The sequence below is a fragment of the Mirounga angustirostris genome, unplaced genomic scaffold (genome assembly GCF_029215605.1).
Source record: "Mirounga angustirostris isolate CCGP_5_RB_7025 unplaced genomic scaffold, mMirAng1.0.hap1 SCAF_17, whole genome shotgun sequence".
Classification (NCBI taxonomy): domain Eukaryota; kingdom Metazoa; phylum Chordata; class Mammalia; order Carnivora; family Phocidae; genus Mirounga; species Mirounga angustirostris.
The window spans coordinates 12,945,682-12,958,539 of NW_026991725.1; positions in this window are offsets into that span (position 1 = coordinate 12,945,682).

Sequence of the window (12,858 nt, forward strand, 5' to 3'; positions counted from 1 at the left end):
TGGATAATAACTGGAAAGCTTGGTGTTGGTAAGAAAAGATATTTGGCTGAAGAAGTAACCCCAAGGCCAAATTATGAAGAGTTTGGATTTCATCCAAAAGAGAATGAGTAACCATTGAAGAACTTTAAACATGAGAGTACCGAGCTAAGATTTGTTTTTAGAAGCAAGGTGCCAGGAGACTTGGGGGCATTATGGAAATCCAGGCAGGAAGTGAGGAGGTCTGAGCTAATTAGGAGGGGCTTATCTAAAGTGGATTGAGGGGCACCTGGGTGGCTCAGTCGGTTTAGCGTCTGCCTTCGGCTCAGGTCATGATCCCAGGGTCCTGGGATTGAGCCCCGCATCAGGCTTCCTGCTGGGCGAGAAGCCTGCTTCTCCCTCTTCCCCTGCTCATGCTCTCTCTCTCTCTCCCTCTTTCAAATAAATAAATAAAATCTTTAAAAAAAAGAAGTGAGATTGAGCCCCACGAGATCGAGCCCCATATCAGGCTCCAGGGTGGGTATGAGCCTGCTTAAGATTCTCTCCCTCTCGGGGCACCTGGGTGGCTCAGTCGGTTAAGCGTCTGCCTTCGGCTCAGGTCATGATCCCAGGGTCCTGGGATCGAGCCCCGCATCGGGCTCCCTGCTCCGCGGGAAGCCTGCTTCTCCCTCTCCCACTCCCCCTACTTGTGTTCCCTCTCTCGCTGTGTCTCTCTCTGTCAAATAAATAAATAAAATCTTTAAAAAAAAAAAAAAGATTCTCTCCCTCTCCCTCTGCCCCTCCCTCACCCCTGAAAGGAAGGAAGGAAGGAAGGAAGGAAAAAAGGAAGAAAAAATCCTTTCTGCTTCACATTTATTCCCTCTATTAAGGCATCAGCAAGGAAGATAGGGAAGTAGAGAAAACTGCTTTTGCAAAATGCTGAGCATTCCTTTCTTACTAAGCAGATGATTTTTGTCAGAACAGCCAATGTTGAGAGAGGAGACAAGTGCAGTTCTCTGAACCTACTCCTCCTGCTAAAAAGTTCCAGACAGGACTTTGATCTCACAGGATAATTATTCCTACCCAGATATAAACCAGTTTGCAATTTTATTGTTCCCTTCCCCCAAGAAAAGGTTCACAGGAATTCAAAAGATGTAATGAGCCAATAAAATAGGAAGATTATTCTAGAATGTCTTATTTCTACCATATAGAACTTACATGTATGTAAGGGATTTAATAGTAACATAGATGAAGGTAATAGTTTCATACCATTTCTATCACTAGCTTTGACATTCATTCATCCACTCATTCATTCAATTAATACCTACTGATATTTACTATGAGCAGGGTTCTGTGATAGGTGCTATGATGATAAGGCAATATGCAACAGTGCATTAGAAATAGATCTGATTCTGAAGAAGCTTATTAATTCTCAGACAGTAAGATACGTTAAATAACTGTAAGTTGGGTTTGAAAATGCCTAACATGGGTGTAGACAAAATATTGTGGAATTGAAAGAAGATGGGGCTACCCCAAGTAATGGGGAACAAAAGGTTAGTGGAGTAAAACTTTGCATTTAAAGTGGACAATAATTTGTGCATAAGTTTTGGACCTGCAGAGATTTGGGGAAGAGCAGGTTAGGCCACTGTTTCCCAAACTAGACTTTGAAAACAAGGTTCTGAAGAATATTGGAAATTCCACATAAAAAGCATTCTTGGTTGTGCTGGTAACTGGCCTGTTTGTTCTCAAATTGATTTCCTTCTCTCCCTCTGCCATGTTTTGTATTTCAAGAGGTTGCTCCTTTCCCTTATCAATTTCCTTGTGGTTTTGCTTGGCCAATGGAGGCAAGGGCGGCAGATGAGGGGCCACGGAGAGGGTGGGTCTTTCCTTCTCCCTGTACTTCAGACAGTATCTCCAGTAGTGGCTGCATCCTCTGTGACTCCAACTGCAGATGGACAGTGCCTCTCTCGGTGGTCCCAGCTTCTGCTGGGTAGTCCTGGCTCTTGGGCCCTGCGTTTCATATCTACTGCTGCATATTAAATACCTTGAAACTTCACAGCTTAAAACAACAAATATTTTATTATCTTGCACAATTCCTGAGGTTTAGTAATCTGAGAATGACTTAGCCAGGTGATTCTGGCTCAAGGTCTCTCATGAGGTTGCAGTCAAGATTTGGCTGGGGCTACAGTTATCTCAAGGCCAGAGTAGGGCTGAAGAGTTCACTTCCAAGTTCATTCACATGGTTGTTGGCAGGACACAGCTCCTAGCTGGCTATTGGCCAGAGACTTCATTATTCTGCCAGGTGGCCTCCTCATAGCTGCATAACACATGGCAGCTTGTTTTTCCAACAGGAAGTACCCAAGAGATAGAGATACCAGAATAGAAGCTGCAGTCTTTTTAATACCCTAATCTCAGAACTAACATACCATCACTTCTGCCACATGCTGTTGGTAACACAGACTAACTGTGATACAGTGTGGGAGGGACACCAACAGGCAAGGATAACTGAGGGCTCTCTTGGAGGATGGCTACCACAGTCCATCCTCTGGTGCCCAATGATTCATGTCCGTCTCACATGTAAAATACACTTGCTTTCTCCTGAAGTCACCAAAAGTCTCTTACAGCATGAGCTTGAAGTCAGCATGTCATCATCTAAATCAAGTTCCTGTGCAGTTGAGGCTCCCTGGGTATAGCTCCTTAAGTATATCTCCTTGAGAACAGTCCTTCTCTCCGTAGCAGCTAAAGCAACAACTAGCTGCCCTCCATTCACCCAATATACAATGGCGAGACAGGCATAATTGGATAACTGCTATAGATATTCCTGCTTAAAAAGAGGGAAAATGGCAGCACAGAGGAGTCAGTGGTCCATTGTAGTTCCTAAATCCAGCTGAGCAAATGTTGAAATTTCCTTGATTAAGTCTCTAGGTCTCGGAACAATTCTCCCTGGCTCTGAGCTTCACGTTCTGTGGTCTTGGTTCTGACTTCTGAGTCATCCTCCCTTTTTCATGAAAGCTAGCCTATGTTTACAGCTGAGGAGTTTTCTCAGCCTACTTCTTGCCAGTAGAACTTTGAGAAACTAAAGGCCTTTTTTCATTTTGTACTATCTCTATCTGTTTTGGTCCAAGATGGCGATGTTTCTGCATATACACTTCCTTTAAAAATTTTGAGTTTTCTGTGAATCTTATTGGATTCACTCCAATTAGACAAAAGCTACACCTACAATTATCTTTCTGATGAGATAGCTGAGGGATCATGACCTTAAGCTTCCTAGATGCTTCATCATTTTATTGAGACTATGTGCGACATACCTGTAATCTCCTGAGAGGACATTTTATGTGAACAGAATAATACTCTGACACACAACCTTAAATCTTTGTGAGACTTCGACAAAAGATTTTACAGTCACACCATTGGCTTCATCCTTGGACTGTGTTTTATTGGCAATGCCCTGGACGTGATCTGTGCTCAGAAGCTGTATCTTAATGTTACCATTGTTTTACTATTTGGAGAGACGAGAATTTTCCAAATCAGCAAATCCTTTTTGTTGAAAGTTGTTCCTTTATTTTACCCCTCTCCTCTCACATGTTCCTATAGGCAACAAGAAGAAAGCTTTGCCTGGAAATCTCTTTTGCTAGATCACCCAGTTCATTAGACACATTTTCTACCTTTTAGTTACGGAAGGCAACAAATGTTGCTGAACTTTTTGCCACTGTTTAATAAGGATCCCCTTTCCTCTAGTAGCCAATAACATAATCTCATTTTCTTGCAAGCCTTCACCTGCAGCCTTATCAAAGATCATGATACCTCTATTAATGGTTTCTTCAAGTACTTTGGACTTTCACTAACACTGTCTCCAGAGTCCAGCCCCCAGTTCCAAAGTCACTTCTGCATTTTAGGATTCTGTTACAGGAGAATCTCACTTCCACGTAACAATATCTACATTAATTATCTATTTCTATGTAACATATTATTCTGAAACTTAGCAGTTTAAAACAACAAATGTTTATTATCTCACACACTGTCTGAGGATCAGGAATCCTGGGACCTGGCTTGGCTATGTGGTTCTGGCTCAGGCTTTCTCATGAGGAAACAATCAGTTAAAATGTCAGCTAGAACTGCAGTTATCACAAGGCTTAACTGGGGCTGGAGAATCTACCAAAAAATGTATTACCACATCTGGGCCACACTACCTCCTCCCTTGGTCCCTAGAATCTAGGGAGTAGCATCTCCCTCATATTGCTCATCTGTGGGCTATCCCACTATTACTCTTTGAATTCCTCTAAAATGTTAAAAACTGGGTTCTCATGTCAGATTCCTTTTATGGATTCCCTGGCATAGGTGTTGTTTTCTGTTCTGGATCCTGATTCATATGTTAGTCAACTAAGTCTTGTTGAGTTGAACAAAGTTTTGTTTGAGGTGAAGAGATTTCTTTATTGTGGGACTTTTCAGAGCCCTCAGTATGCTAAATACAAGGTAAATCTCCCTGAGAAATCTACAACAGACAGCATTTCCCAAATTCTTTTGATCACAGGCCCTACTTTTGTTTTGTTTTGGTTTTACATGCACCTAATAGCTAGGATGCAAAAACCATGAATTAGAAACATCATAGTTCAGTTTGACTGGAACAATGAGCTTGTAAAGGAAAGCAGTAGAAAACATGGTGAGAACAGGGTGGAGGCTGAATCACATAGGGCGAGGTGTTTGAACTTGATCCCATAGGCACTGGGGAGTCACTGAAGTTTGCCTCCTGTTGGGCGCAAAGTTCGAATTGTTGAGCTGAACTGTTTAATCATAGCAATACCCTTTATTTTCCTTTTATATGCAGACTTACCTAGTACAGTTAGTGAAATAGAGAAAAGAGAATTGCATTTTCGCAGGAGGAAAGAAAATGCTTCAACATATGCCCCTAAAAAACAGCTTTGTCAGGGAAGTTAAAAGATAGAGGAATTCTTTTGAAAAGAATGGGTGATAAGAAAAGAAGATGGAAGTATATCTCAGGAAAATAATGAGCTAGTAATTAGGAAGAGAATAGACAGCTTTTCAGAAAAGCAATATTTAAATGTTAGTGTGTACATGAGTTACCTATTTCTGCAAAACAAATTATCCCCAAACTTTGTGGCTCAAACAATAACATCTCTCATACTTTCTGTGGCTGTTTGGTTCTAGCTTAGAGATTCTCATGAGGTTAAGTCATCTGAAGACTTGACTTAGGCTACCAATCTGCTTCCAAGGTGGCTCAGTCACACGAATGGCAACTTAGTGCTGGCTATTGGCAGGAGACCTCAGTTTCTCTTCACAGAGGTTAATTTTCAGGGGTCCTTGCATTCATGGTGACTGTCTTTCCCCAGAGCAAGGGATCGAAGGGGTCATGGCAAAAATTATAATGCCTTTTATTGTTTAGCCCCAGAAGGCCTCCATTGTCATTTCTATAGTAATCTGTCACAAAAATCAGCCCTGATTCAATGTAGGAGGGGAATACCAAGATATGAGGATCAGTCTAGGCTATCTTGGAGGATAGCTACCAGAGCATATTTTCTATCTTTCTAGATGCCTCTGTTAATACTCTTCCTCTCAAACAAAGCTACTTTCAAAATAGATACATCTTGGATAGCAAATCATGTAGCCATACTGAAAACATCATATTGTCTGGTCAAATTGTGAAGAATTTCAGTGCAAGGTTAGCCAGTCTTCTAGATTCCTATTTTCAAAAAACATATGGGATTTCCTATTGCAAAAGTTAAGCAAGTCAGGAATCTCTCAAGAATAAAGATTTATCTGAAGGCTGAAAATTCATCATTGATAAAGAAAAGTGTTTGTGGTACCAGTTATTTTATTCCTCTATTCATTGTAAACAAATTCATCTTTTGGGCAGGCAGGTATATATAATATCTGACAGGCTTGATTGATTTTAGAAGGCATCTTTTTAAAAACATGAAAATTATATAAATAATCTGTAACTTTTTTCTTTTTTTTTTAAATTTTTTTAAAGATTTTATTTATTTATTCATGAGAGACAGAGAGAGAGAGAGAGAGAGGCAGAGGGAGAAGCAGGCTCCCAAGGAGCAGGGAGCCTGATGTGGGACTCCATCCCAGGACCCTGGGATCATAACCTGAGCCGAAGGCAGACGCTTAACCATCTGAGCCACCCAGGCGCCCCACTTTTTTTCTTTTAAAAGCCCAAACTGGGCGCCTGGGTGGCTCAGTCGCTAAGCGTCCACCTTTGGCTCAGGTCATGATCCCAGGGTCCTAGGATCGAGCCCCACATCGGGCTCCCTGCTCCGCAAGAAGCCTGCTTCTCCCTCCCCCACTCCCCCTGCTTATGTTCCCTCTCTCGCTGTCTCTCTCTCTCTGTCAAATAAATAAATAAAATCTTAAAAAAAAAAAAAAAGCCCTGCATTCATTCAAAATCTGTATCTTTTAATGTGGGATAAGTTCCTAAAAGTATATGACCAGAATAAATGTTAACATTTTAATTAATAAAAAGACTTATATTCTTCTTACAGGAACAACTTGACCTTTATATAATTCTTCTCTGTGAGACTATTCCAAAGGTAAACTACTGCCCTTTCCCTCAATGATGTGCCAAAGAGAGGCAGTATGGTATATGAAAAGCATAAACTTTGGAATTAAAGATTTCTATCCTGACTCTGCTAGCCATGTGACCTTGTGCAAGTTACCAAACTTCTCCAAACCTCTGTTTACTAATCTGTAGAAATGGGGGTAATATAACCAAACTGAGGATTAAATGATATAAAATAGAGTACATAGCAAAATACAGGCTCAGTGAATGATAGTTACTATTAACAATTTGGGCAAGCAATGCTACTACCCATGAGTTCACCTTTCAGTCTTCAGTTCTTATCTACTCCTGGTGCTACATAGCATCTGTGATTAGTGACTTTTTTCAAGTTTTTATTTTCATTCCAGTTCATTAGCATACAGTGTTATATTAGTTTTAGGTGTACAATATAGTGATTCAACAATTCCACACATCACCCAGTGCTCTTCTTGACAAGTGAACTCCTTAATCCCCATCACCTATTTAACCCATCCCCATCTGATAACCATCAGTTTATTCCCAATTAAGAGTATGTTTCTTGATTTCTCTATTATTTTTCTCCCTTTGCTTGTTTGTTTTGTTTCTTAAATTCCACATACGAGTGAAATCATATGGTACTTTTTCTCTGACTGACTTATTTCACTTAGCATTATACTCTCTAGCTCCATCCACATGGTTGCAAATGGCAAGATTTCATTCTTTGTTATAGCTGAAAAATATTCCAGTGTGTGTGTGTGTGTGTGTACGTGTGTGTGTGTATGTAACATCTTCTTTATCCATTCATCAATTGATGGACACTTGGGCTGTCTCCATATCTTGGCTATTGTAAATAATTCTGCTATAAACATAGGGGTGCATGTGTCCCTTTGAATTCGTGTTCTTATTCTTTGGGTAAATACCCAGTAGTGTGATTGCTGGATCATAAGGTAGTTCTATTTTTAACTTTTTGAAGAACCTCCATACTGTTTTCCACAGTGGCTGCACCAGTTTGCATTCCCACCAACAGAGCACTTGGGTTCCTTTTTCTCCACATACTTTCTAAAACTTGTTGTTTCTTGTGTTTTTTATTTTAGCCATTCTGACAGGTGTGAAGTGCTATCTCATTGTAGTTTTGATTTGCATTTCCCTGATGATAAGTGATGATGAGCAACTTTTCATTTGTCTGTTGGCCATCTGTATGTCTTCTTCTTTTTTTTAAAAAAAGATTTTATTTATTTATTTGTGAGAGAGAGAAAGAGAGCAAGCACATGAGCGGTGGGGGGGGGGGGGCAAGGGAGAGAGAGGGAGAAGCAGACTCCCTGCTGATCAGGGAGCCTGAGGTGGGGCTCAATCCCAGGACCCTGGGATCATGACCCGAGCTGAAGGCAGACACTTAACCAACTGAGCCACCCAGGTGCCCCCATCTGTATGTCTTCTTTGGAGAAATGTCTGTTCATGTCTTCTGCCCATTCTTAATTGGATTATTTGTTTTTTGGGTGTTGAGTTTTATATATATATAAAACAACATATATATATATATGGACATATATATATATGGATATATATGTATCCATATATATATATGTCCATATATATATATCCATATATATATATCCCTTTATCGGATATGTCCTTTGCAAATATCTTCTTCCATTCTGTAGGTTGACTTTTACTTTTGTTGATTGCAGAAGCTTTTTATTTTGATGTAGTCCCAATAGTTTATTTTTGCTTTTGTTTCCCTTGCCTCAGGAGGCATATTGTGATTAGTAATTTCAAAATGTTGAAAGAAAGGAACTACAAAAATAACAATGATTTAAAAGCTTAATTTATGGTTGTGTTACTCCTTACTTTTCAGTTTTCTCTGGATGCAGAGCAGTGTATTCAATACTCAACTCAAACATGAACTAGACATTTTTTAAAATCTGCCTTTTTTCATAATAATGACCTTCAAGAAAAATAAGACACTGCAACACCACAAAATGATCATTACATTAAAAATCTGGGCTTAATTTTCCCAAAGTTGGGCTTTGGAAAATAAATGTTACAAATCTTGAGACATTTTGAGAAGTATTGAATAAACTTCGGGAATTCACCTTTGTAAGACTCTTTTCCTCAGGGGCGCCTGGGTGGCTCAGTTGGTTAAGCGACTGCCTTCGGCTCAGGTCATGATCCTGGAGTCCCGGGATCGAGTCCCGCATCGGGCTCCCTGCTTGGCAGGGAGTCTGCTTCTCCCTCTGACCCTCCTCCCTCTCATGCTCTCTGTCTCATTCTCTCTCTCAAATAAATAAATAAAATCTTTAAAAAAAAAAAAAGACTCTTTTCCTCTATTTTCCAGATGGATAGGGGAGAAGAATAATACTTCCTAAAGTCTTTTTCAAGTTCAAATGCATAATGGCCATGATCAAAAAGATGAATTACAAAGAATAATCAGGAATCTAAATATGTACACATTTTGAATCAGTACCAAATGGGCTTGACAATTTTAGATGCAAAACTATTTCATACTTTGCATATATTTATACCTTTTATATACTTTAAAAAACTTAAATAAGAATAATACTTAGAAAATACACAAAATGAGCAGGTCTCCTTTTAAGAAAGAAAATATGAGTAAACCAGATTAAGAATCTATGATTTTGGGCGGTGCCTGGGTGGCTCAGTCGGTTAAGCATCTGCCTTCGGCTCAGGTCACGATCCCAGGGTCCTGGGATCAAGCCCCGCATCGGTTGCCCGGCTCAGCAGAGAGCCTGCTTCTCCCTCTCCCACTCCCCCTGCTTGTGTTCTCTCTCTCTGTCTCTCTGTCAAATAAACAAATAAAATCTTTAAAAAAAAGAATCTATGATTTTTTAAAACATAATTTACAAAGCAGCTACAGATTTTTTTAAATTAAAAACCATTAACACAAAGTATTAGTCTTGGCTTATATTCCTTTGTGCAATTCAGTGATGATTCGTAAAGGACCACAGCCTATCTGGATATAACGGAATGCCATGTAGCTACCAAAAATGGTAAGAGCCTCATTTAGATCTGTACATGGAAATGTGTATAAGTAATATAAACAGGAAAGAAGAGACACAAAATAGCATACTCTGATTAAACTATGGAAAACATATGCCTCTATAATGTAGCACAGTGGAAAGGGCAGTGGGAATCAGAAGAGCTGAGTTCTAGTTGTGACACTTGGCTGGGTATTGATATCTCAGCAATTTATCTGCTCATTCTCAGTTTCCTCGGGCGTGAAATGAAGAATTTGACCTAGAATCAATCTATAAAGAAGGCATTCTCAGTGCTAAAGTTTAGTGATTCCATAGTTCAAAAATGTGGAGGGACATAAATATAGTTGATTGTTTATTACCTTCTTTCCCATAAAGTTGTTTAGGTTAATAACAATTTTATTCTTTTCTTTTTTTAAAGATATTTATTTATTTATTTATTTATTTATTTACCAGAGAGACAGAGAGAGCACAAGCAGGGGGAGCGGCAGGCAGAGAGAGAAGCAGGTTCTCCACTGAGCAAGGAGCCAGATGCAGGACTCGATCCCAGGACCCTGGGATCATGACCTGAGCAGAAGGCAGATGCTTAACCGACTGAGCCACCCAGGCGTCCCTTTTATTGTCTATTTCACCCTCCAGAACATAAATTCCTTGAAGGCAGAGAGTACCATGTATATAATTACTCAATAAATACTTGCTGAATAAAAGAGTAAGTGAAAATTATATTGAATCTTATAGACAGAGTCAAACATCTTTTCTGGTATATTTCTATGGCCTTGTAGTTCAGGCTAATTTAGCAGGAAAGGCCCTTACAGACCCTCCTGCTGTGTTTATGATAAGATTAACTGATTAACTTAAGAAATTATTCCTATGACTGCTCTCCTTTCAGCCTACTACTAAAGTATTTCCTCATAAATTTTGCTTCCCTTCTATTCAGAAATTCTTCTTTCTTTGATACAAATGAAGCTAGAAGAAAGAGATGATTGTGCTTTATTCTCAGTTCTTTCTGAGTTACTTGTATCCAGATATTTGATTATTAATTTGATACAGTGGTTAAATAGCTATTAGCTCTTTTTTTTTTTTTTTTTTTGCAACTTTGGTTTACAAACTTGGCTGAAGTTAAATGATACCAAACACCTCTTTCAAAACTGTTGGGTGATGGGACAGAGGTGAGGGTCAGAGCCGGGGAGGAGTGTTCACAAGGCCAACAATTAGCAATGTGATCTCTATCCCACCACCTGTGGTTTTTACCAGCTTTAGAACTACTCATCTCAGCCATGGGGCTCCAACACGTCTCCCTCTGAGCAATAATACTTGAATCTGCTTCCCTTAAAAGTAATAACATTTCACATTTGTAGAGCAATTCAGAGTTTACAAGATGCTTTTTATCCCCATGATCTTACTTAAATCTTATTTAATCTCTTTATTCTCATGCAGGTTATTTATTACACATTTTTCTAGGAGAACTAAGGGGAAAACTTGAGTAAGACGAGGGAAAAGGAAGTTCACAGTTAGTGAGTTATGAACTGACGAAATGGTAACACTGTAATCATGATGAAATCAAAGCTGTTTCAACTGGCTGAGGTTCTTCACTCTGGATAGAGATGATTTGTTACCTTCTGAGGGCTGATGTTCTCCTTTGTCCTCTACTGTCTGGCATCCATAATTAGTTGTGTTGGAAGGCTGACACTACTGCAAAGGGCATGTAGGATCTACTTGTCTCTCAGTCTAGTTGGTAGCTGGCTCTGTCTTCCTTGCAAGCTGGAAACTGGCAGTTCTTCATCTCATTTCTCCCCTCCAGTTTATCTATTAGCTTGGCCTTATCGCCTGTTAGGGGCCTATTGCTGCCTAAGAAATAAATGATTCTTCCTTTTGTTCTGACATCTCCCCTCTAAATTATTTTTCCTATTCTCTTGACCTCAGACTATTTCTATCTTTTCCTTTTGTTGCTTTTGTTTTTCTGATATTTCCTGCAACTGTACTTGTTGATTCTCTTTTCATCTTGTATGTGGGCAACTGATAACCTGTTCGGTCCCATTATCTCAGCTTCATGATTCCACCCACTTTCTTGGGTATTAATCACTCAGGAGCCCTGGGGAACTGTGACTTCCCAAGGTCATCTCATTACATTTTTACCAAGGCCAGCCCAATACCTTAGGGACCCTGGTAATAAAATAATAATAACAATTACCATTATTGAGTACTTACTGATGTGTACTGCCAGGCAATTTACACAAATGATTCTATTTAATCCTCCACACAACCTTACGAGGTTGAATTTGAACAGGTAGGTCAACAGAGGCTTTATTTGCACGATTGTACATAAAACCACATACAAAAGATAGTGCCTGAGTATGTTAGCGTATATGACTAGTCCTACAGAGTAAGACCCCCATGCTCTCAGGACACACTTAATGGAGATTGTACCACATGTAGAAAAAACTTACCCTGAGTGGAGAGAGAGAGAAATCCTGGTGTATGTTTACTAAATCTAGAGACTGCAAATAAAACCTATCCTAATATTTCTTATGGAAGTTAGTTACATTGGTAGCCTTCAATCAACCATACCTCCTGCCATTACACCCTTATATAGTCCCTCTCCTCAAGGCTGGGCCTATCACTTGTTTCTAAGAATAGAATACAGTGGAAGTGACACTGTGCCTGTTCCAGGCCTAAGCCTTTTTTTTTTTTTTTTTTTAAGATTTTATTTATTCATTTGTCAGAGAGAGAAAGAGAGAGAGCACAAGCAGGGGGAGCGGCAGGCAGAGGGAGAAGCAGGCTCCCCACCGAGCAAGGAGCCTGATGTGGGACTCGATCCCAGGACCCTGGGATCATGACCTGAGCCAAAGGCAGATGCTTAACCGACTGAGCCACTCAGGCATCCCCAGGCCTCAGCCTTAAGAATGTCTGGCAGCTTCCATTTTTATGCTTCTAGGAGCCCTGAGCACCATTGTGTAAGTTCACATGGAGTGGGAAAAGCCCTGGGATTACATGGTAGGAAAGAGAGACCTTACCTCGCCAGCATCCCAGCTGAGTCTGGCCTTCCAGACATGCCCAGCGAGGGGTCAGATACATGAGTGAAGCCATCCTGGAAATTTCCAGCCTCAGCTGCTGGCTGACTGCAGCCATGTGAGAGACCCAAAGGAGACCAGCAGAACTGACAAGAAGAGCACCAGCCATACACTCATGGGAAATTAAAAAAAAAAAAAAAAAAAGATTGCTGTTTTAAGCCACTATCTTTTAGGGTGGTTTAGTAAGCAGTAATAGATAACCAAAACACTACTAAGATTAATAATGTTAAAGATTATGGTTACTTTGGAGTCCCACTAGATAATATTCAGTCAAGAGGCTTAAGAATACCAGAATCCTATC